The sequence below is a fragment of the Balaenoptera ricei genome, chromosome 1 (genome assembly GCF_028023285.1).
Source record: "Balaenoptera ricei isolate mBalRic1 chromosome 1, mBalRic1.hap2, whole genome shotgun sequence".
Taxonomy (NCBI): Eukaryota; Metazoa; Chordata; class Mammalia; order Artiodactyla; family Balaenopteridae; genus Balaenoptera; species Balaenoptera ricei.
In genome coordinates, this window is record NC_082639.1 from 22,671,264 (window position 1) to 22,696,415 (window position 25,152).

A 25,152-nucleotide genomic window follows, 5' to 3' on the forward strand; every position below is an offset into this window, starting at 1 on the left:
GGGAAATCTCCCACCAAAATATTGATGGTAGTTATTTCTGATTGATGGCTTTATCTTGATTAAAATTTTTTTTCTCACTTAACTATATTTTCTGTGAACAATGCAAGCACTACTACTAAAAATAATCCCCTAGAGAGGTATACCACTGTATAAACAGCAAATTTTCCACCTTGTTATAGCTTGTTTGATTTGTCGTTTGTGTTTAAAAGGTCTAAATTGACTGCAATTTTATTACCATGGGCTGGATGGAAAGCTCTACTCTTCATGTACTTTTGGTACCAGGATTGGTTTTTATTCAGTAGTGACTGTTCAGAACACTTTGCTGGTGGGCCCAGCTTTTCAAAGCCCTCTTCATCTCTTGCCACTCCCCACAACCGACAAATGTTTTCCATGAGCCCTACCACTGGGGCTTCAGGCCAGCTGTGTCCCTAATCTGCCTACGTCCCGGATTTGGGAATGGTTCAGACTCCAACTGTTCCCCCCCCCCCCCCACCTTCTTCCAATCTCATCTTTTCCAGGTCATCGGAGGCCCCATCTACTCTCCCTGGCCTTCCCCCCTGGTCACCACCTAATTTCACCCTCTTCTGTGCAGCTGGTGTTTGCTTTTTGCTGGAGCTCAGTTTGCAACGGGGAAGGATTAGGACCCTTTCATGTTGTCTTTTTTCTTTTTTGTTTTTTTCCCTTAGTGCCCTTGACCGCTCCAGGGGCTGAGAGGCAGCTTGCAGGGCCTGTATTCCCTAGGAAGGAAAAGGAGGGGTGGTGGGGGAGGCAGAGGTGGGCTCAGCTGGCAGGCGGGATAGAGATGGCCCCTAGAGACCCCATCCTGGGGCTTGGAGCATGCATGGCACAGCCGCCACCCAGATGTGAGCATGGAGCAGCAGACAGGGAGGGAGCTGAGTTTCTTCCTAGGAAATTAGCTGCAGAGATGGTGCTTGGGACCTTTACCCTGTACTCAGTGGCAGCCTCTGCAGGGTGAGCTGGGACCGGATGTCTGGTTTGCAGAGGTCTCTTCTGAGAGGGCAGATGGGCACAGGAGTAAGGGAGTAGTTTCTCTGCCTTTGGATTGGGCATTACTTTTCCTCTCACCCCCTACTATGTGTTGGGCCCTGCTATACTCAAGGATCTGGCACTTAGCCTAACAGGTGATGGTGTGTACCTAACTAATAACAAAAATCCCTCATGTGTGGATAGTACTTTACAGTTTACAAAGCCCTTTCATCTCCAGGCTAAGAATTAAAAGCCAGGACTGGATTTGAAACCTTTAAGATTCTAAAGCCTGTGTCAACAGTTTTGGTGTGGTGTTGCACGGCACTCGGCATTTGAGTGGTTTACATCTGCCTTATGTCTGGCTGTTTTCTGCTAGCCTAAGATCCCCACTTTTTTTTCAGGGTGATGATTATTAAATACTACACACTCCAATGAAGCCTCTTTAAGTACAGTGTGTCATTGCCTAGCACTTCATGGCATAGAGAATATTGGTTTTCATGAACCTGTATTTGCTGGATAACACAGTGGTGGTAGTGGTGAGCTGTCTTGTGATTGATCTTCAGGATTTATCCTTCATGGCACCAGATTTCCAGGTCTGATAGGTGAAGGAAGCCTCTGAGGCACAGAGGTGGTGGAGCTAGAGCTCCCGAACCTGAGGACCTGAGGCAGGGGACCAGAATATTCGAGAACAGGTGCTTCACCCCTAGTACACAGAATGACCTTGGCCAAGTCACCTGACCTAACTAAGCCTCAGCCTCCTTATGTATAACATGGGGATAACTCATTCACTCGTTCAGCAAATACTTATTTAGTGTGCACTGTTCTGGGAGATGAGCAAGAGGACAAAGTTCCTGCCCTCCTGGAGCTTGCAGTCTAGTGAGTCTAAACTGCAGCAATTTATTGAGAGGGACAAATAAGTAAATATATAGTAGAAAGTCAGGTAGAAGTGCCATGAAACAAAATTAAAGCAGGGCAAGGGTGTGTTAAGTGGAGGCTGTTTTAGATAGGGTAGTCAGGTGGTCCTCAAGGGTCTCTTATGATGTTTCAAACAGATAACCATGTAATGTGCTCAGCTCGGTGCTGGCAATTGATTGCTTACCCAATATATTATTATGTCAGCGAGCCCCACACCTCTCAGTCCATATTTTAGTCTCCAGACAGCAGTAATAATTAACACTTAGGTAGATCTTACTGTGAGCTAGGCACTGTTCTAAGCCCTTTACATATATATATTTTTAAATTAATTAATTAATTTTTGGCTGCATTGGGTCTTCGTTGCTGCCGTGGGCTTTTCTCTAGTTGTGGCGAGCGGGGGCTACTCTTCGTTGTGGTGTGTGGGTTTCTCATTGCGGTGGCTTCTCTTGTTGTGGAGCACAGGCTCTAGGTGCGCGGGCTTCAGTAGTTGTGGCTCATGGGCTCAGTAGTTGTGGCTCATGGGCTCTAGAGAGCAGGCTCAGTAGTCGTGGCACACGGGCTTAGTTGCTCCGCGGCATGTGGGATCTTTCTGGACCAGGGCTCGAACCCGTGTCCCCTGCATTGCCAGGCAGATTCTTAACCACTGCACCACCAGGGAAGTCCCAGCCCTTTACCTATTTTAACTCATTTAATTTTCACAATAACTCTTATGAGGTAGGAATTGTTATTATCCCCTTTTATGGGTCGGAAACAAGCACAGAGTAGGGCAAACAATTAGGGAGACTGAGAATTGAACTCAGGTAGTCTGTTTCTAGAGGCTGAGCTGAGTTGTGAGGGGGCTGTGATTAGATACGAGGAGATGGTCTAGCTGTCATATACAGGCTCCGATGTCAGATTGCCTGGCTTCTAATCGTGGCAGGTCTAAGCCTCTCTGCTTGGGTTTCTTCATCTCGAAAATGGGAATACCAGAATTATCTTACCTTATAGGGACCATGCTTAAAACAGAGCCTTCTTTCTGCTCGCCTGTTCAGACACCAGCCTGGCAGGGAGTATGAAGGTCCAAGGGGCCTCTGAAAGTAATGAAAGGAAATAACAGCACATCAGGCAATTGTCAGAGCAACCCTAGGTTCAGCTGGAGACCAGACTTCCGAAGCTAAGTTTTCATGATTTTGAGGCAGCCGGGGAAGAATTAGGAGACCCGTAAATGCAGAAGACAGCTGAAATCTTGGCGTGCCCACAACACTCAGCATCCATTTCAGGCCTTACACAGCTGCCCGGAGAGGTGAAGTCTCATCGAATGTCAGGGTTGGAATGGCGCCTAGAGACGTCAAGTTAGTAGATGGGGAAACTGAGGCCCAGAAAAGCTGAATGACTTACCCAAGATCACTAGGTCCATTTGGGGGACAGTCAGCGTGGGTAGCTCGGGAGCAACTTCCAAATCTCAGACCCTTACCTGGCCCTCCTTGGGGTGGGTGGGGTGGGAAAGGGCGTCACCTTCGTCCAGGGCACTGGCTACGTTCCCCACGTGGGTACCTCAGGGGCCGGGAACGCACGGACCCGAGAGCGGGTTCGACCTGCGCCTGCGCACACGCGGCCAGCCCCTAGCCTTTTCCCCTCTTTTTCCTTCCCCTCCCTGCTACTTACCGGCCTAGGGGAGGGGGGGAAATGAGAGGAGCCAGAACTTGGCCTCAGCCAATGGGCTGGCGGGCCGCGGGCCCGGCCCACTACTTCCCTGAGGCGCCATCCAATAGAAATTTACTACAATGTTGTGGCGAATAGAGGGGGAGGGGCGCGCGGGGCGGGCTGGCTAAGGGCCGGGCGGGCCTCGCTTCGCTGAGTGAAGGCGGGAGGGCGCGCGCTGGGGCCGTCTGCTCGCTTCCTCACTCACTCGCTCCCTCCCTCCGCCGGTGGGTTAGTCAGTCAGTCAGTCCGCCCGCCAGCAGCCCGCGGGCCAGCGAGCCGCAGAGGGCCGGGCCTCGGACGCCGGCGCCTCCTTCTGCCATTGTTCGTCTGGCGGCTGCAGAGGCGGGCGCGGGAGCCCGGGCCCCGGAGCCAGCGGTGAGGCTAGGCGGCGGCGGCGCGCGAGCGGAGCTGGGGTGGGGGTCGCGGAGCTGTCCCCGAGGGGACGGTCCTGGAGGCCGCAGCGGCGCCGAAGCCTCTTTGTCTCCAGCCCCCCGCAGGCCCGGGCCGGGGGAGCGCGCTCCACAGCCTCCGCACGCCCTCGGCACGCCGGTGGCCGAGGGGCTGGAGCCGGGACGCGGCCGGCCTGAGGGGAAAGAGGCGGGGGTGGCGCTGGGGGGGCGTTTAAAAGTTAGGCTCGGGGTGCATTTTTGACGAGGGGAAATCGGTACCGTCTGGTCTGTCAGTCATTGTACAGTGGGCAGGAGCCCTGTAAGGAAACCAGATGGGGGCGAGTTGCAGGTTTCGGGCGGCGAAGGTGTGGGGTGCAGCCGCAGAGAGGTTTCTCGGTGAAGAGGTAGCTGGGCGGTCTGGAGAAGTCAGGCGCAATGTGAGGGGTGGAGGGAGCCCTGCAAGGACTTTAAGGCCTTCCCGCCATAGACACCCACATCATTAAAAAAAATTCCCCAAACCCCAGGGCTCTATGCTCTCCCGCTGAGTCTTCCCGGGTCCCAGGGACCAAAGGGTTAAATCGATTCTCTCAGCGTCGTGACCTCCTTTTTCAGTTCGCGCATCTGTCGGCTTGGACGTATTTCCTCCTGCTTGCTGGGCTGCCTTTACCTGTGGAGAGGCTGGATCTAGGCTCGCCCTCCGAGATGCATCCCCAGGCTGTTAGTCCTGGTGGGGGTTTGCCAAAAGAGGTTTTTTCTTCCCAGAAACGGGCATTCTCTTGAGAGAGAAAGTGATCTCACGTGAAACAAATTGCTGACGGATAGGTTTCTGGCCACATGATAGCGACTGTCATCCTGTTGTTTCTCTAACTGTACCCAACCATAAATGCCTAGTCTGTGGAGACGTCGTTTTTTTGGCATGTATTGCTGATAAGGAGTTAGTTTTTTTTAAAGAGATGCCGAGCTTTTTTTAGTAGTCTGGGTGATTTCACAGCTGCTATTCTGTTCTTTCTGTTTTTAGGGAAGATTGCAAGAAATGGTTATGTCTCTGTCTTGGATATTATTATAGTGGATTTATACTCTCTTGAGGATATATACTGTACCCAGTGCTGTTGCTCATTATTGTTTTCTATATCTCAGTCTTGGCAGTATTTTTTACCGTTTAAATCAAATATATTTATATATATGCTATATATATTATAAATATCTTTATATAATTCTTATCATCCCAATTTTGTTGTGTAGCAATTAACTCTTACTTTTTATGGAAACTTGATGTACTCTTCATTTTCCTTTTCTTTAATTTGGAAACATAATAAGTTCTTTGCCAGCTGACCAATTTTGGTTTCATAAGATAGTTTCTTGAGGTGTTATTAATATAATCCATATGGAGTACATAGCAGAATATATGGCACACAATAAGCACTCAATAAATGACAGATTAAAAAAAATGGATATAATGCCTGAACATCAGATTGCCTTGGTATCAAGGTGCTAATTCGGAGTGCCTTCTACAGGAAGGTTATAATTAAGGTAAAGATAGGCGTTATTCATATCCCTGGGGAAACCGAAGTGCGGTATATCTTTGCCACTATTAAAAGTGAACTTACCTGCAGCAGCATACTAACCTTCTGATTCCTCTTTCTTCTAGTAACAAAACTACACTTTTTTTCCTTGTATAATTGAATTCAGGCTTACAAATAAATGATTTTGATCTTTAGGCCTCACCGAAATTCTTCCAACATTTATACCAGTGTTTTATAACCAAATATCTTTTAGGTAAGTCCTTGCACAATGTGGTCCCAATCTACCTTTCTACCTTTATTCTCTTTATTACTTGTATTTTCCAACCAAAAAGAACTGCTCAGTAATAACCCATGCTTTCCCATCTCTGTACCTTTGACCATGAGGTTCCATCTATGCTTGTCATATATATTCCTTCTGACAGTTTTCAGTTCTCTTAAAAATGTCCCATATTAGTAATTTGAAGTGTGGGGAAAATTTCCCTATGTGAAAGGAACTTGATGGAATTTTTTGTTTTGTTTTTAGTTTTCTTTGAGCTTCATTAATATGGCCAGCCAGTTGAATTTTAACTGGTGTTTGTTAAAAGGATTTAGGTCCTAAGTGCCCCATCAATGTGTGTAGCCCTTAGTGGTAGATGATGGCTGATGGTAGATTAAGAAAATCGCTTAGGCTTCCATTCTACTCAGAGCTAAGAACTCTACCAGTTGACAAGTTTAACACTTGGCAACTCTGGCTGTCAACAAATAGACTAAACTAATAGAAGAAAGTTTTACATTTTAGGTGGATTTCTCCTTGCTTTCTACATCTCTTCTCTTTCTTGGTGGTCTAAGGGTCAACATGTCCTTAATGTTGGTTAAACATTCAAATCATATTTATTGTATCCAAGTATTAGATATGGTAAACAAGCCTATGTTTTATTTAATTTTATTTTTTGGCTGCGCCTCAAGGCATGTGTGATCTTAGTTCCCTGACCAGGGATTGAACCGGCGCCCCCTGCATTGGAAGCTCAGCGGCTTAACTACTGGACCACGGGGGAACCCCCAAGCCTATGTTTTAAAGTAGGCTTATCCTCAGTATAATATATAAAATAACATGATGTGATACTTTATATAATAGTGAGAGAATAGTACACAAAACTTTCTCTTTTCATTTTAAAAGTACTTGTATCCTTTCTTTTTCTCTTAAGAAACATTTCTAAGCTAATATCTAAATTAACAAATGATTTTAAATGATTTCTGTCTCCTCTGAAAAAAAATGATTTGTGGCATTTTGTTGAGATATGACCTATGTATTTTTCCTGTTATTCTCTTTTGTCAGGTTTGTGCCTCACATTTAAAATTCACCAGTGTGATGTTTTCTTGTATGCAGATTGAGTTTAAAATTTTTGGAAACTACAAAGCCAGCCTTCCATTTTATTCCTTAGTTTATGGTCTTAATTTTAAACAGATTCATTTTATGGGAGATAGTGTGCGTACAATGCTATTTGGTTTCCTTCCTCCTGCTGCTAAGAAGGCTTCAGAGTTAAGCTTGTCAGAAGCGATGCCTAAAAGTCACAGGATTCTTGAATTCTCTGCAGGTGCTTTGGTATGCTTATCAGTAGATTGTGATTTAAAATGTGCAGTCTGTGATTTGTGATGTGAGTTATAGGGCTTGCTTATATTGTTTTCTGAATGTCCAAATCTAATTTAATATTGGTGATCTGATTTTATAACTTTAGAATATCAGTGGCTATCAGGGGCTAAATGTGGTTCTGAAATCAATAGGAGCGTATGTTTAGATCACAGTCTGTTTCCTTGTTATCTAAGAAGCAGGTCAGTGCAAGTGCTGCCAGTGTACTTTTCCAAGAGTCTCATCAAATTCGTGATTGGTCACATGTATATTCAAATGCAGATTCATTGCTACCTCTAAAGGACTTGTTTTTTCCCCAACTGCTTGAGCTTAGAATCACCTTATTTTATTTGTGAGCTAAACAATAATAATTCTAACATCTTTTTTCTTATGAACAACCTTGCTTTTTTTCTGTGAATAAAGGCCCCAAAGATTAAACTTATAAAAACTATTAAAAGAGGCCTCTGAATTGATCAGTTACAGGTCTTATTTATGCAGAGAATCTAGAATTATTGGAAGGTAGTTGATTCATTGCATTTGTAATAGCTTTTAGTTAGAGAAGAGCCAGATTCCAAATATATATGTCAATTTTTGTTGTTTAAGTTTGTTGGTATGCCACTGGTAGCTTACTTTGTGTCCTTTTTATGAGTGGGTTCATGGTGTGCTCAGTAAAATGTGGTGTAACAAATACTCTGGTGTACACACTGGGTTAGATTAGGATTTATTTATTTATTTAATAAATTTATTTAATTAATTTATTTTTTGGCTGCATTGGGTCTTCGTTGCTACGCACGGGCCTTCTCTAGTTGTGGTGAGCGGGGGCTACTCTTCGTTGTGGTGCATGGGCTTCTCATTGCGGTGGCTTCCCTTATTGCAGAGCACGGGCTCTAGGTGCACGGGTTAATTCTAGATTATAGTTGACCCTTAATGCAGGGGTTAGGGGTGCTGACCCTCCGTGCAGTTGAAAATCCATGTGTAACTTATAGCTGGCCCTTCATATATGTGGTTCTTCCATGTATGTGGTTCTGCCTCTGAGGATTCAACCAACCTTGGATGGTGTAGTACGGTAGTGTTTACTATTGAAAAAAGTCTGTGTATAAGTGAACCTGTGCAGTTCAAGCCCCTGTTATTCAAGGGTCAACTGTATTATCTAATAATATTATCTATTAATAGGGACAGGAATACATCAATTTCTTTCTGGAAATAGGTGGAAATAATAAGATAAAATAAAATAGAGTATAATATATACTCCTGTAGTTAATTGTGATTTATAAATGAGATCTGCCTGCTCCTTGTGTCTACCATCCTCTATAAAAATCCAGATAAACTTTTTGGTAGGCCCTTTATATGGCTGAATTGTAACACTGGACCCAACATAGACTGAGGTTTAGTTACTTTCTATGTTAATATTCACTCAGACACTTTAATATTATATTTTGATAGCATTAAACCATTATAAAGTTACTGAGTGAACAACTCTGTGATTTAACAACATTAAAGCATGGGATTATTTTGAATGGGTTAAATTTTAGCCTGTGACCCACAACAAGTGTAACAGAAATGTATACTTTTGGTAATTTATGAATATGTAGTACTATGCCAAGGTTCAGTTGTGATTGCTATTTAACTATTAGTTAATGCTTACATAAATTCAGTAACCCTGTTAGAATCATTTTAACACAGTGGGATCTTAACAGTATGTCTTTGAGTACATCATCTTATAAAGAAATGCTATTTTAATTTATATGTCAGGCATTTTTTTTTTTAAAGAGTTTTTATCTTTAAAAAAATTTAAAAAAAATTTTTTTTCGAATTTATTTATTTTATTTATTTATTTTTGGCTGCGCCAGGCCTTCGTCGCTGCACGCGGGCCCTCCCTAGTTGCGGCAAGCGGGGGCCACTCTTCATTGCAGCGAGCGGGAGCTACTCTTTGTTGCGATGTGTGGACCTCTCACCGCCGCGGCCTCTCTTGTTGCGGAGCACAGGCTCTAGGCACACGGGCCCCAGCAGCTGTGGCGTGCGCGCTCAGCAGTTGCGGCTCGTGGGCTCCAGAGTGCAGGCTCAGTAGTTGTGGCTCACGGGCTTATTTGCTCCATGGCATGTGGGATCTTCCCAGACGAGGGGTCGAACCTGTGTCCCCTACATTGGCAGGCGGACTCCCAACCACTGTGCCACCAGGGAAGCCCAGGCATGTATTTCAATTAACCAGTTTGAAATTCTACATATATTCAAGTGAAAAGTGTTTCACCTTGATAATACACTTGGTACAGATTTTTGAAATTCATTTACCCTGCTGGTTTTGACCATATGGACACAGGCAGACCTGTCAAGAGCTTCAAGGACTTAAGCCCTCAAATTTTACCTGCCAGCCATTTCATCATGCAGTAGGGACACATGGAAGACAGTTTAAAATGAAGGCTCTTTTTTTTATTGCTGCCACCCACTTGCACTTTCTTGCCCTTTTATCGTTTTTAATGATTCAGAAAATCGACACTGTTGCTAACTTACTACCTGCAGTGTTCTGTGAATCTTGATGGTATTATATAATTATATAAGCCGTTTGCGTGGTGTCATATGATGTTGTATATATGTCCTCCCACACATGTGTCTTTAGAGTAATTTCTTTCCATCTGGTGTTGGAAATGAGCTCTTTGTGCGGTTATTTTTAAATCTTCAAGCTTTCTGGCATCCTCAACACTTGAAATAACACAATTGCTTTTGAAGGCAAGAAAACTCACATAGTATATTTAGTGGGGTTTTTTTTCCAGTGAAAATGTGAATAGTATTTTATTTTAAAAATCATATCCTGTGTTCCAAATAGGCAAAACATGTGCTTTATGTTTAGATTGTTTCCAGATAATTTTGTTAGTAGGAAATAATCAGTCAGTTGTTGCCAAGTAGATAAAGTAAAGGAGAAATAGTTAAGGGAAAGGATGCCAAGAATAAGAGAACTGTTGGAAGAAAGATGTTTCAGAGATATTTTATTCTCTGAAGGTTTATTGGAATCCTCTTCTGAACTCTTGCAGCATTTATTTGTTTCATACCAAATTTGTCAAGTGTTGCTTCATATTGCACATGAAACTGGTGTTTCCCAATGAGGTTGTCAGCTTCTGGAGGGCAGAGGGTCAATATCGTGTCTTTCATTGTCCTCCCCATCCCCCCCAAACACAGATATTGCTTAGTACAGTAGCTAGATACGTAACATAGACATGTAGAATTGTAGTGAGAATGTGAGTTCCAGGATAATTAAGATTAAAACCTGGTTATAATTTTGACTGCTTCTGATTGCCTCTGTGTGTGTGTATCATATTTTCTTGCAAAGTAAGTTGCAGATATCATGACAATCTACTCCTAAAATACTTCAGTATCTCCTAAGAATAAAGAGATTATTCTACGTTAGTCACAATACCATTATCATACATAAGAAAATTAACAATATTTACATAATAACAACGAATATCCAGTCTATATTTTAAAAAGATTGATGTCATCTACTCAGAAAGATTCATCCAATAATTTCTTTTCTCCAGATGCTATTTTTGTTGACTTCTCTTTGCTAGTTGTATTATCTCTAACATGACTGTTAGTGAACACTGGTTAACAAGAAATGTTTAATAGTTAATGTACTCCCTTTGGTGTTTCATAAGATTGAAAAGACTAGCATTGGGGTGAATGATTGCATAATGATCAGAGCATCATATTTAAATAAATATCTTAAAGAATATATCAGGTTTCCAAAGGGCATCGTGTTTTTGTTTTGTTTTTAGATTTTTATTATGTGTACTGTGGTAGGCAGCCTTTAAGATGGCTCCAGTGAGTCCTGCCTCATGGTTTTCATGCCTTTGTGTAATCCCTTCCCTTTGAGTGTGCCCTGGACCCAGTGACTTCTTTTTTTTTTTTAAATAAATTTATTTATTTATTTATTTTTGGCTGCCTTGGGTCTTCGTTGCCGCGCACAGGCTTCCTCTAGTTGCGGCGAGTGGGGGCTACTCTTCGTTGCGGTGCGTAGCCTTCTCATTGCAATGGCTTCTCTTGTTGCGGAGCACGGGCTCTAGGCTCGTGGGTTTCAGTAGTTGTGGCACGTGGGCTCAGTAGTTGTGGCTCGCGGGCTCTAGAGCACAGGCTCAGTAGTTGTGGTGCATGGGCTTAGCTGCTCCACGGCATGTGGGATCTTCCCGGACCAGGGATTTGAACCCATGTCCCCTGCATTGGCAGGCGGATTCTTAACCACTGCGCCACCAGGGAGGTCCACCAGTGACTTAACTTCTAATGAATAGAATACAGCACAAGTGGTGGGATGTCACTTCCAAGATTGGGTTACAAAAGGCTGTGGTTTCTGTCTTGGGCACTCTCATCTTAGGTACTCTCTGGCCCTCTTCCTGTCACTCGTATCACCAGCTGCTATAACCTAGGAACACTCAGGCAGTCTATGGAGAGGCCCATGTGGTGAGAAACCAAGTCTGTTAGTAACTACTATGAAAGTGAGCTTGGAAGCAGGTTCTTCAGGCAGAGTTGAGCTTTGAGAGGAGTGTAAACCTGGTTGACAACTTGACTGCAACTTCATGAGAGACCTTGAGCTAAAGGCACCGAGCTAAGCCATGCTTGAATTCTTGACCCACAGAAACTGAGATAATAAATGTTTGTTGTTTTAAGCCACCAAGTTTTGGAGGTAATTTGTTGTATGACAATAGACAACTAATATACCTACCATTTATTAATTTAATAAATATTTATTGATCATCTACTATTCACCAGGCCCTGTCCTAAGTGCTTTGGGACATAACAGTGAAAAAAGTAGATTAGAAATGTCTGTTCTTGTGGAGTTTACATTTTAGTGGGAGAGGACAAATAATAAAGTATACAAATCAGGGATAAAATATATAAGATTTTAGTGAGGATCAGGGAAAGCAGGATAAGGGGACAAAGAGTGAGGGAAGTGGGGTGGATATTTTCAGTAGAGTGGTCAGAAACAACCTCTCTGGTAAGGTGACTTTTGAGCAGAGTCCTGAATGGTATCTGGAGAAGAGCATTCCAGGCGGAACAACATGTGCAAAGGTTAAGCGTGTTTGGTGTGTTTGAGAAACATTGAGTAAGCCAGCATGGCAGGGTCAAGATGATCTAGGGGGAAATGTTAGGAGTTGAGTTCAGAGAGGTTACAGGTGGGAGGAGCAGTTCATGTGGTGCCTTGTTGGCTATGCTACAGACTTTGCATTTTTTTTCTGAGATGGGAATTCTTTTTTTTAAATTAATTAATTAATTAATTAATTTATTTATTTATTTATTTATTTTTGGCTGTGTTGGGTCTTCGTTTCTGTGCGAGGGCCCTCTCTAGTTGCGGCAAGCGGGGGCCACTCTTCATCGCGGTGCGCGGGCCTCTCACTATCGCGGCCTCTCTTGTTGCGGAGCACAGGCTCCAGACGCGCAGGCTCAGTAGTTGTGGCTCACGGGCCTAGTTGCTCCGTGGCATGTGGGATCTTCCCAGACCAGGGCTCGAACCCGTGTCCCCTGCACTGGCAGGCAGATTCTCAACCACTGCGCCACCAGAGAAGCCCCAAGAGATGGGAATTCTTGAGAGGATTTTAACAGAGGTGTGGCATGATCATTTAATTAATACATACTAATTGAGTATCCACAATGAGCAGGACCTTGTGTGTATATGTGGTCACAAAAGTGTAGAAGACATGACCCCTGTCCTAAGGAAGTTTAGTGATCTAGTATTAGAAATCACTGGGCATGCACCAAAAACTTAGGAATAGAGGCGCCGTGTTGGAAAGGCACATAGTTATAGGAAGAGCACAGAGTATGACCTGGGTTAAAATTCTGGCTCTTCTACTTGGTTTAACACATTTCAACCACAATTTACTGGGTGGTATTATATACCTGGTAAAATAGTAATGCTACTGTTTATTGATGACTTACTATGAGCCACAGTCTGGGCTGTGTGCTTTGCAGGGATGACATAGGTGTTGAAGAGTGTGAGCTCCAGGGCTAGAATGCCTGGTTTTAAATTCTCGTTATGTCACTCTTTAGTTGGTGGTGACCTTGGGCAAATTACTTCTGTATCTCAAGTTACTCATTGTGTAACATGTGGATGATAAAAAATACTTACCTTTTAAGGTTGTTATGATGAAAAATGAGTTAATATATGCAAGGTATTTAGAACAGTGTCTGGCACCAGATAAATGTTAGCCATTATTTTTACATTTAAGCCTCACCACAACCCTATGAAGTAGGTGTGAGTCATCCCATTTTACATTTTAAGTAGTAGGTTAAAAATTAAGTAACTTGTCCAAAGTTGTACAACTAGCAAGTGAAAATTGGCCTCAAAGCCGAATTCTTTACTGCTGTACCTTTACTTAGTACAACCATGAACATGTTAGGAAGGAGAGAAGCAGGCCTTCTGTCAGAGATAATGATTTCTTAATGATTGTGATCTTGTGAAAGTACTTTTCTATGCCTCAGTTTTCTGTAAAATCAGGATAATACCCACATTACACAGAATACATAATAATAACAAACAAAAACAAACCTTGCAGTGTGCCCGCCATCCACAGATAATTAGCAAATGTCAGTTCCCTTTTACGTATGATAAAATATGACCTCGTGAAAATGGGGCAAATAATCTTTGGTTAAGGAGAAGAATTTTTATATCTTGACCCATACCGTTTTTCTACTTAAATTGGGCATCTATGTTTCTATATTATTATTATATATAAATAAATATAGCTATAGAAATGTATATGGTTTTGTCTGCCTTTGGATTTGATTTAGACTTACACCGTAACATTTTTAAGCCTGAGTGTTAGTATTCTAAAGACCCGTTTCACAGCAGCTCTGGCTTCAGAGCTTCATTTCCGGGTTGGTAGGACACGATCATGTGGTTGATGTCCCGATTGTTGCTTTTATCTTTTTCGGCAGATGTGAAAGTAAACATACAAGGTTGAAAAACAGGAAGGGGTTTGACTGCTGTTCGTTGGGAGGGTATTTTTGCAGGGGAATTTGTACATAGCCACCTGAAATCTGAAGTGCCTTGACTCTTCCTTTTAGCAGATACAAAAAGATACTATACCTTATTGTCATAGAGCAAATAAAAAAGCAAATGATTTTGCAGTTTAATGAATTTGTGAATTTGCATATATTTCTGTGTTGAAACATGTTGGAGAAGTGAGATAGTGTGTTTCTTTTTTTGTTTGAAACAGAGAACTGATGTGTGACTTCATAGTCACCCCCATTCTGGGTTCTTTTTACCTGGGGAATACTTTTTCAATAAGGAAATGTAGAGCTTTTTGTTATTGTTGGGTATCTGTATCATTACACTTGAACTTCAGAAGCCAGAACTTAAGACAGCATTTTTCTACTTGGCTCTTGTCTTTGTTTCTGAGGAAAGGGATGAACACATATGAAATGTTAGCTATATAGCAGGTACTGCTCTTCGTATATGCTAAGTGCATATATTAAATTTAAATATTTCCATCTTTGACATTCAATCCACAATGAGTTGTTTTTATTGATTTGGAGAAATCCCTTCCTCTCTCCCTTCTCCTTCTCCTTCCCCTTCCCTTTCCTTCCCTCCCTCCCTTTCTTCCTTCCTCCTCCTTCTCTTAAATGATTCTCTCCCATACTTTTGCTGAACAGTTTTCTATTAATAGTATTTGGAGGCAGTGTGATGTAGCAGCGAGTAACGGTATGGATTTTGGAATCAGATAGACCTGGTTTTACAGTAAGGTTGTTTTTGGTAGGAAGAAACTGCTTTCTATCTTTTTTTTTTTTTTTTTTTTTTTTATTTATGTATTTATTTATGGCTGTGTTGGGTCTTCGTTTCTGTGTGGGGGCTTTCTCTAGTTGCGGCAAGTGGGGGCCACCCTTCATCGCGGTGCGCGGGCCTCTCACTATCGTGGCCTCTCCCATTGCGGAGCACAGGCTCCAGACGCGCAGGCTCAGCAATTGTGGCTCACGGGCTTAGTCGCTCCGCGGCATGTGGGATCTTCCCAGACCAGGGCTCGAACCCGTGTCCCCTGCATTGGCAGGCAGATTCTCAACCACTGCGCCACCAGGGAAGCCCACTGCTTTCTATCTTTATAAATAAAAGCCAGTATCCTCCAGAGTTGGCTTTAGGAGGAGATTCTGCACATGGAGTAGGATAATTGGAACTCCCAGCAAGGACTTTTGTTCCCAAAGATTCAGCTTTCCCTGGGGGAATCCCTTGCTGACCTCAGGGAGTGTTGCCTTCCTTTAATTTTCTGTCCCAGAGGTGAGTCTTCTCTTAATACTCCTGTAGTACACAGCTGAGACCAGGCTGGAACATTTAGTACTTTGCTAAAGGCTAGGAGATACAAAAGGGAAATAAGCTGAGAGTTACTAGGATGCTTCTATATAATCTGGCTCACAAGATAAAACTCCTCTTTTATTGGTGGTCTTCTTTTGGGATGGCTCCCCTCTTAATTGCAACACACATGTCTGCCTTCCAGTGGCAGAAGCCATTTCCACTAACGCTTCTACCTGGGAGTGCCTACAGCATGTACAGATTGCCCTAAACCCAAAGGAGAAGGCCAAGAAAAAAAAGAGGTTCTCTGTTTTGCCAGCCTTTGGATATATTTGAGAGAGGAACCACTTCTTGCTTGTGATCAACACCAGGTCTATACAACCTTTAAGGGAAACCACCGTTACTCATAGAATATCTAATTAGCATTCACAGAAAAAAAGAGGGGTTTGGGGGTAGAGGTGGGGGGGGCTTCCTTTTAACCATTTACCCCAGATTATATAATCTCTGATTATAACTCAGTAATTTGGCACAAAATAGCTCTCAATAAATATTCCCTCCCCATTTTTTGATTCTTAACCCCATTTATACCTAAGGAGCTATCTTTTAAGTTTGTTGTAATTTTATCTCAGAGTTTTGCTTGAAGAGATCCTAGTCCTTAATCAGGTCCAAAGCTGGGCTGAGGGCAGTGGTGATAAACATCACTTGGTGTGATCAAGATGGAACACCTGGTTCTCTGAGCAGTCTAAGTTTAAATGTTAAAAGAAGTGTCCTTTGTATCACAGACTATTAATTCCAGAAGGGGATATAGAACTTGGCTATTGCTACAAGGTTCCTGGCTTGTTTTAAGATAGAAAAAGTATAATAGAGTCAAAGACCTTTGGAGTCACAGACCTGGTTTAGAATCCTGGCTCTGATACTGTTTAGCTGTATGTATTTGGGCAAGTTACTTATCCTCCTTGTTTCTCAGTTTCTTTATTTGTTAAATTTATGTAACATTTGATATGACATTACTACCTTTTAGAACTGCTGAAAAGACTGGAAATAATATGTAATATGTTTAATGTAGTGCCAGCACACAGTGGACAATTAATGAATAGGAAATAATAATTATTATTATTTTAAATGACATTTCTTTAAAATCCATCTTCTCTGATTTATACGTATTCTGACCTTGGCTTTTTTTTTTTGACAGCTTTATTGAGATATAATTAATTAACAATTTCCTCATTTAAAGTATACAATTCAGTGTTTTCTAGTATGTGCAGGCATTATCTCAATCTAATTTTAGAATATTTTTGTCCCCCCAAAAAGAACCCCCGTACCCATTAGCAGTCAATCCCCATTCCCCACCCTGCAATCCCAGCACTAGGCAACCACTAACTGTCAATACTTCGTGTCTCTATAGATTTGCCTGTTCTGGATATTTCATATAAATGGAATCATTCAATATGTGGCCTTTTGTGATTGGCATCTTTCAATTAGCATTTTCAGGGTTTGTCCATGTGGTGGTGTATCAATAGCTCATACCTTTTTATTGCTGAGTAAGATTTCATTATATGGCTATACTACATTTTATTTATCCATTCATCAGCTGATGGACATTTGGGTTGCTTTCACTTTTTGACTATTATGAATAATGCTGCTGTGAACATTCACGTACAAGTTTTTGTGTGAACATATGTTTTCATTTTTCCTGAGTATGTACATAGGATTGGAATTGCCAGGTCATATGGTAACTCTGTGTTAACATTTTGAGGAACTGTCATTGGCTGGTTTTAATCATGTTTTTCCTCTTTGATTGCATGATCTTCTGTTTTCTGTCAGCCATCTTCACTGTTAGTTACCAACAGCTTACTAAATTATTTATTTATTTGGCTGCGTTGGGTCTTTGTTGCTGCGCGTGGGCTTTTCTCTAATTGTGGCGAGTGGGGGCTACTCTTCGTGTGGTGCTCGGACTTCTCATTGCGGTGGCCTCTCTTGTTGCAGAACACTGGCTCCAGGCACGCGGGCTTCCGTAGTTGCAGCACGCGGGCTCAGTAGTTGTGGCTCATGGGTTTCGGAGCGCAGGCTCAGTAGTTGTGGCGCACGGGCCCAGTTGCTCCGCGGCATGTGGGATCTTCCCAGACCAGGGCTCGAACCCGTGTCCCCTGCATTGGCAGGCAGATTCTTAGCCACTGCCCCACCAGGGAAGTCCATGAATTATTATTATTTTTAAAAATTATTTATTTATTTATTTTTGGCTGTGTTGGGTCTTCGTTGCTGTGCGCGGGCTTTCTCTAGTTGCGGCAGGCGGGGGCTACTCTTCCTTGCGGTGCGCGGGCTTCTCATTGTGGTGGCTTCTCTTGTTGTGGAGCACGGGCTCTAGGCACGCGGGCTTCAGTAGTTGTGGCACATGGGCTCAGTAGTTGTGGCTCACGGGCTCTAGAGCACAGGCTCAGTAGCTGTGGTGCACGGGCTTAGTTGCTCCGCGGCATGTGGGATCTTCCCAGACCAGGACTTGAACCCGTGTCCCCTGCATTGGCAGATGGATTCTTAACCACTTTGCCACCAGGGAAGCCCCCATGAATTATTTTTGATTATGTTCTTACTGTTTAGCTGTATCCCATCTTGCTTAAATAATGTCATTGCAAATGAATCTGTTTTTTTATAGATTATACCACCTATCCATGAAATGTTCTTCTCTATTTCATCACCTTTTTTTACCTGTTATCTTTCTCTCTGGCTGAATATAGTTTTACAAATAAAAGTTCTAAATAAAATTCTACTGAAATTTGATCCGTACTTGGTTTACTGTACCTGGTTATGAATAGTACACAAGATCTGTGATAGGAGGAGAGATCTTTTTTTTTTTAAATTTTACTTATTTTATTTACTTTATTTTTGGCCGTGTTGGGTCTTTATTGTTGCGCACGGGCCTTCTCTAGTTGCAGCGAGTGGGGGTTACTCTTCGTTGTGGTGCGCGGGCTTCTCACTGCGGTGGCTTCTCTTGTTGCGGAGCATGGGCTCTAGGTGCGAGGGCTTCAGTAGTTGTGGCATGCGGGCTCAGTAGTTGTGGCTCGTGGGGTCTAGAGCACAGGCTTAGTAGTTGTGGTGCATGGGCTTAGTTGCTCTGCGGCTTGTGGGGTCTTCCGGGACCAGGGCTCTAACCCATGTTCCCTGTATTGGCAGGCGGATTCTTAACCACTGTGCCACCAGGGAAGTCCTGCTAAACTTTAAAATAACCAAATGATTTCTCATTTAGATATCTCTTCTACTTTATTTTAAATTATCTAGAAAAGCAGGTATAACAAGTGATAGGTTATTGATTCTCATCAGAGACAATTTTCTATGTGAAAATTGTGACCAAGATAGACTGGTTTTACTTTAGTGTATAAAAAGTAACCCTTTACACATTGAGAAACTCTTTGCCTTTTTGTCTGTATTTCATCTTCTATTTTTCTAAGATTTTATCTATTTTTAGAAATTCTGTTACTACCTGAAGCAGTTGACTCTAAGATCTACATTTTCCAATCTTGACACCCATACTTCATTTCTGTCTTTTCACTGTCTATGGATAACTCCTTTTGGATATTTTATGTCATCACCTCTTCACCATTTATCTATCCAGTATTTTATTCTTTGCTAGTCACTGTACTAGAAATCAGGATTTCAGAGATGAACAAGGCACAATTCCTACCCTCAAAGAAACTACCAGTAAAAGTGGGAATAGCTCTGTAAGGAGATAGGCACAGGATATTATGGGATTACAGAGAAGGAAAACCAAGGAAGAAAAGAAAATTCTACCAGGGACAAGGGAGTAGCCAAGGGAAAGCCTTCCAAGAAGTGACTCTGAGTAAATTCTTGAAGGACACATGAGAATTAGCCAGTCCAATTGGAAAGGAGTGTGTGTGAAGAGTTTTTCAGATAGAAGGAACTATAAATGCAAAGGCCTAAAAAGGAGAAACAAGTTAGGAGAACTTTGAGTAATTTTCTGCCTTAGAGTACATCATGTGGAGAGAGATGTAGTGAGAAATCAGATCATGAAGAATCATGGATGCCATTATTAAGGGATTTAAACTTTGTTCTGAAGCATATGGTGAGCCATGAGCTGATTATATTATTGAAAGATTATTCTGGTGGCTCTGTGGAGGATGAATGGGAGAGGACTGAAACTGGAGGCAGGAAGAAGAAATAAAAGGCTGCTATGTTAAACCAGAAGAAAGATTACTGGGGCCTGAACCTAGACAGTGACAGTGGAAAGGATAAGATAAGTTAAGAGATATTTAGGAGTTAGGTTAAATTTCATTTGAAGATGCATTGACTGTGTGAAGCAAGGCCGACACCCAGGTTTTTTGTTTGTAGGACAGGGCTTATGATTAGGTTTGCTTGTTATGTAACCTTAGTGTTCTGCACTTCTCTGTAATACTCAGTACCTTTGTAATTTCTTGTTTAATTTCTACCTTCCCTGCTAGACTATAAGACTCTGAAGGCAAGAACCATATCTGTGTTACTGATTTTCAAATACTTAGTGACCAGTTTACTGCCTGCCATACTGTGTGAATGGATGAATGAGGAAGTAAATGGTGCTGCCATTGACCAGTACAGGTTAAATGTACGATGAGGAATATGTTTAAGGGAGGAATGGGTAAGGGAGATATTCGGCAGGCATTTCTAAGGCCAGCCTCATTTTTCCAGTCCTGTCCTTGCTGTTTCATTGTTTTTTTGTTGTTGTTTTTTTATACTAGCAACAGTAATTTTCCCTTCCCCAGACTTGAAACCGTGGTTTAATATTTTTCTTCTTTATATCCTTCACCCATCATATTCTCTTTGTCATCAAGTTCTCTTATGTCTTTCATTTTATTTTATTTTATTTATTTTTTATTTATTTATTTTATATTTGGTTGTGTTGGGTCCTCGTTGCTATGCATGGGCTTTCTTTAGTTGAGGGTTGTGGTGCGCGGACCTCTCATTGTGGTGGCTTCTCTTGTTGCGGAGCACGGGCTCTAGGGCACACGGGCTTCAGTAGTTGCGGCACACGGGCCCAGAAGCTGTGGCTCGTAGGCTCCAGAGCACAGGCTCAGTAGTTGTGGCGCACAGGCTTAGTTGCTCCGCGGCATGTGGGATCTTCCCCGACCAGGGCTCGAACCTGTGTCTCCTGCATTGGCAGGCGGATTCTTAACCACTGCACCACCAGGGAAGCCCATGTCTTTCATTTTAATATGTTTTGGATTTGTCCTTTCATTTGCATTCTTGCTGACAAAGCACTAACTCAGACCAAGGCTAAATTGTGTTAACCTTTTTTTATATGTAAACTTTTATTTTGAAAGTTTTATTTTATTTTAAATTTTATTTATTTATTTTTTGGCTGCATTGGGTCTTCGTTGCTGCGCCTAGGCTTTCTCTAGTTGCCTCAAGCGGGAGCTACTCTTCGTTGTGGTGCACGGGCTTCTCATTGTGGTGGCTTCTCTTGTTGTGGACCATGGGCTCTAGGCGCATGGGCTTCAGTGGTTGTGGCTCACAGGCTCTAGAGTGCAGGTTCAGTAGTTGTGGTGCACGGGCTTTGTTGCTCCGAAGCATGTGGGATCTTCCTGGACCAGGGATCAAACCTGTGTCCTCTGCATTGGCAGGCGGATTCTTAACCACTGTGCCACCAGGGAAGTTCCTATTTTGGAACAGTTTTAGATTTATAAGATTACTGCGAAGATTGTACAGATTGTTCCTGTATACCCCACACCCAGTTTCCCCTAGTATTAATATCTTATGTTAGTATGGTACGTATGTTAAAATTATTTAACCATATTGATACATTATTATTAAGGTCCATACTTTTTTTTTTTTTTTTAAAGTCCTTGGTGCCCAGCATGGCGTTCAAGGCCTTTTTTTTTTAAATTTATTTTTTATTTTTTTATTATTTTTTAATGCTATTCTTGTCTGCTTACATTCTTTTTATGTATGTATGTATGTATGTATGTATGTATGTATGTATGTATGGCTGTGTTGGGTCTTCGTTTCTGTGCGAGGGCTTTCTCTAGTTGTGGCAAGCAGGGGCCACTCTTCATAGCGGTGCGGGGTCCACTCTTCATCGCGGCGCGCGGGCCTCTCACTATCGCGGCCTCTCGTTGCCAAGCACAGGCTCCAGACGCGCAGGCTCAGTAATTGTGGCTCATGGGCCCAGTTGCTCCGCGGCATGTGGGATCTTCCCAGACCAGAGCTCGAACCCGCGTCCCCTGCATTGGCAGGCAGATTCTCAACCACTGCGCCACCAGGGAAGCCCCATACTTTTTTTTTTTTAAGCAAATTTTTATTTATTTTTTATTTTTGGCCATGCTGAGAGGCTTGTGGGATCTTAGTTCCCTGAACAGGGATTGAACCCGGGCCCTTGGCAGTGAGAGCACAGAGTCCTAACCACTGGACCGCCAGGGAATTCCCAAGTCCATACTTTATACATTCAGATTTCCTCAGTTTTTTCTATGTCCTTCTTTCTGTTCTAGGATCTCATCCAGGATACACATTACCTTTAGGAGCAGTGTCTCCTTAGGCTTCTCTTGGTTGTGGCAGTTTCTCCAGCTTTCCTTATTTTTGATGGTCTTGACTGTTCTGAGGATTACTGGTCAGCTATTTCGTAGAATGTACCTCAAATGGGATTTGTTAGATGTTTTTCCCATGATTTGGATAACAGGGTTTTGGGAGGAAACCACAAAGGTAAAGTGCTATTCTCATTATATCCTGACAAGGGTACATACTATCAATATGATTTATCACTGTTGATATTGACCTTGCTCTTGACTTGAGGTAGTTTGTTGTCTTTCGCCACTGTAAAATTTCTCTTTTTCCCCCTTCCTTTCCATACTGTACTCTTTGAAAGGAAGTCACTATGCACAGCCCTCACTTAAGGAGTGGGGCGTTATGCTCCACTTCCCTGGGGGCAAAGTATCTACCTCAATTATTTGGAATTCTGCACCAGGGATTTATCTGTTCTCCATTTATTTATTCAACCATTTATTTATGGGTATTTATATATTTTTTAGATTATAATTCAATGCTACTTTATTTTGTTGTTCAAATTGTTCCAGCTTTGGCCATTGGGAGCTCTTTTAATTGGCCTCTAGGTTCCTTAGACATACCCTCATCAGTGTACGTGTGTGTGTGTGTGTGTGTGTGTGTGTGTGTGTGTTTTAACACTTTCTTACTTTCTGGCACTACAGGATGCTCCATGCTTATTTTGTATAATTACTGTCCCAGTCCTGGAATCAGTTATTTCTCTCAGGAACCCTGTTCCTTTTATAGGAGAATGGTATTAGAAACCAAGACCTGTGCATTAACTACCTAGTTGATCTTCTTGCACTTGGTCTTTTTCCTTTCCAGTTCATCCTGCCATATTTATCTTCCTTAAATAGAACTTCCATTGAGTAGGCAATTTATCTCCTTAAGAGTTATTATAGCTCTCTACTGCTGATCTGATCAAACACTATCTTTAGCTTAGCTTTCTTGGCCTCACCTAATTTACTTTTCTCATTTGTTTAAGGGTTTATCTCTCATTTCCTTCTTGTGCTGTTCTGACCTTGGCATGATTTTCCCTTTCTTTTTTCTTTTTTTAAAAATTAATTAATTAATTAATTTATTTTTGGCTGTGTTGGGTCTTCGTTTCTGTGCGAGGGCTTTCTCTAGTTGCGGCAAGAGGGGGCCACTCTTCATCGCGGTGTGCGGGCCTTTCACTGTTGCGGCCTCTCTTGTTGCGGGGCACAGGCTCCAGACGCGCAGGCTCAGTAGTTGTGGCTGACGGGCCTAGTTGCTCTGTGGCATGTGGGATCTTCCCAGACCAGGGCTCGAACCCGTGTCCCCTGCATTGGCAGGCAGATTCTCAACCACTGCACCACCAGAGAAGCCCGATTTGCCCTTTCTTCTCTAACATTCCAAGTGTAATTCCCACTTTCCTTATTCTTATCTTTGTGTGCTTTGGGTTTTTGAATTATTAGACTTGCATGTTTATTGTACTTGGTAATTAATAGTCAAAATTAGAAATCAAATACAGAAGAGACTCCAGAAATCATTTGGCCCATCTTCTCATTTAGAGATAAGGAAATCTGGCCCCAGAATATGGAGTGAGTGACTTGACCAATTCATGGCAGAGACAGAATTTGATCCTTGGCTTTCTCTCACTTTGTACAGTATTCTTTTCCTCATATGCAAATACTCCCCCAATATCCCTTTTAAAAAATTTGAGATATAATTTATATACCATAAAATTTACCATTTAAAAATGTGCAATTCAGTGGGTTTTCATATATTTACCATCATTATTATTTAATTCCAGAACATTTTCATTACCCTAATAAGAAACCTCTTACACATTAGCAGTCACTCCCTGTTTCTCCCTCCCCCTGGACTTTGGCAACCAATATACTTCTGTAGATTTGCATATTATGGACATTTCATGTAAATGGAATCCTATAATATGTGGTCATTTGTGTTAGGCTTCTTTTACTTAGCATAATGTTTTCAAAGTTCACCCATGTGGTAGCATGTGTCAGCATCTTTTTTATTTTTACCCTTTTTATTGATGAATAATATTCCACCATATAGGTGTACCACATTTTGTTTATTCATTCATTAGTTGATGGATACTGTATTGTTTGTACTTTTGGACTATCATGAATAATGCTGCTATGAACGTTGATGTACAAGTTTTTGTTTGAATATCTGTTTTCAATTCTCTTGTGTATATACCTAGGAATGGAATTGCTGGGTCATATGATAATTCTGTGTTTAACTTTTTGAGGAATTGCCACACTGTTTTCCATAGTGGCTGTACCATTTTATATTTCTACCAGCACTGTATGAGGTTACTGACTTCTCAACATCTTCACCAACACTTGTTATTTTTCCTTTTGTTAAAAAAAATTAAAGCTATTCTAGTGAGTGTGAAATGGTATCTTATTGTGGTTTTGAGTTGCAGTTCCCTCATGACTAATGATGTTGAATATTCTATGTGCTTATTGACTATCTGTTTATCCTCTCTGGTGAAATGTCTACTCAAGTCCTTTGACTATTTTTTAAAAAAATTAATTTATTTATTTTTGGTTGCATTGGGTCTTTATTGCTGTGTGCGGGCTTTCTCTAGTTGCGGCGAGTGGGGGCTGCTCTTTGTTGTGGTGCACGGGCTTCTCATTCCGGTGGCTTCTCTTGTTGCAGAGCACGGGCTCTAGGCACGTGGGCTTCAGTAGTTGTGGCACGTGGGCTCAGTAGTTGTGGCTCGCAGGCTCTAGAGTGCAGGCTCAGTAATTGTGGCGCACGGGCTTAGTTGCTCCGCGGCATGTGGGATCTGCTCGGACCAGGGCTCGAACCCGTGTCCCCTGCACTGGCAGGTGGATTCTTAACCACTGCGCCAGCAGGGAAGCCCCTCCTTTGACTATTTTTAAATTGAGTTATTTGTCTTTTTATTGTTGAGCTGTAAGAGTTCTTTATATATTCTTAAGACTAAACTCTCATCAAATATATGATTTGCAAGTATTTTCTCCCCTTCTAGGGTTATTGTTTCTCCTTCTTGATGATGTCCTTGGAAGCGCAAACATTTTAAATTTTGATGAAGTCCAGTTTCTCAAAATTTTTTGGTTGCTCATGCTTTTGATGTCCTAAGAAATCATTGCCTAATCCAAGACTATGAATATTTACACTTACGTTTTCTTCTAAGAGTTTTATAGTTTTAGCTCTTACATTCATATATTTGATCCATCTTGAGTTAAATTTTTATAGGGTCTGAGGCAAGGGTCCAAATTCATCTTTTGCATGTGTCTATCCAGTTGTCCC

The 25,152-nt window shown here is 42.1% G+C and overlaps 1 protein-coding gene across 3 annotated transcripts in view; it reads left to right on the forward strand.

The window, feature by feature from the left end:
- The window catches only part of EPB41 (erythrocyte membrane protein band 4.1), a 202,403-nt gene that overhangs the window by 15,557 nt on the left and 161,694 nt on the right, over positions 1–25,152 (forward strand). Inside the window, exon 1 of one of the 3 annotated variants that reach the window (XM_059917016.1) lies at positions 3,755–3,960. The exons of the other annotated variants lie outside the window; for them this stretch is intronic. The gene's annotated coding sequence lies outside the window, so the exon portion shown is untranslated. Of the gene's footprint in view, positions 1–3,754; positions 3,961–25,152 lie in introns of those variants that run through there. 3 annotated transcript variants of the gene reach the window in all.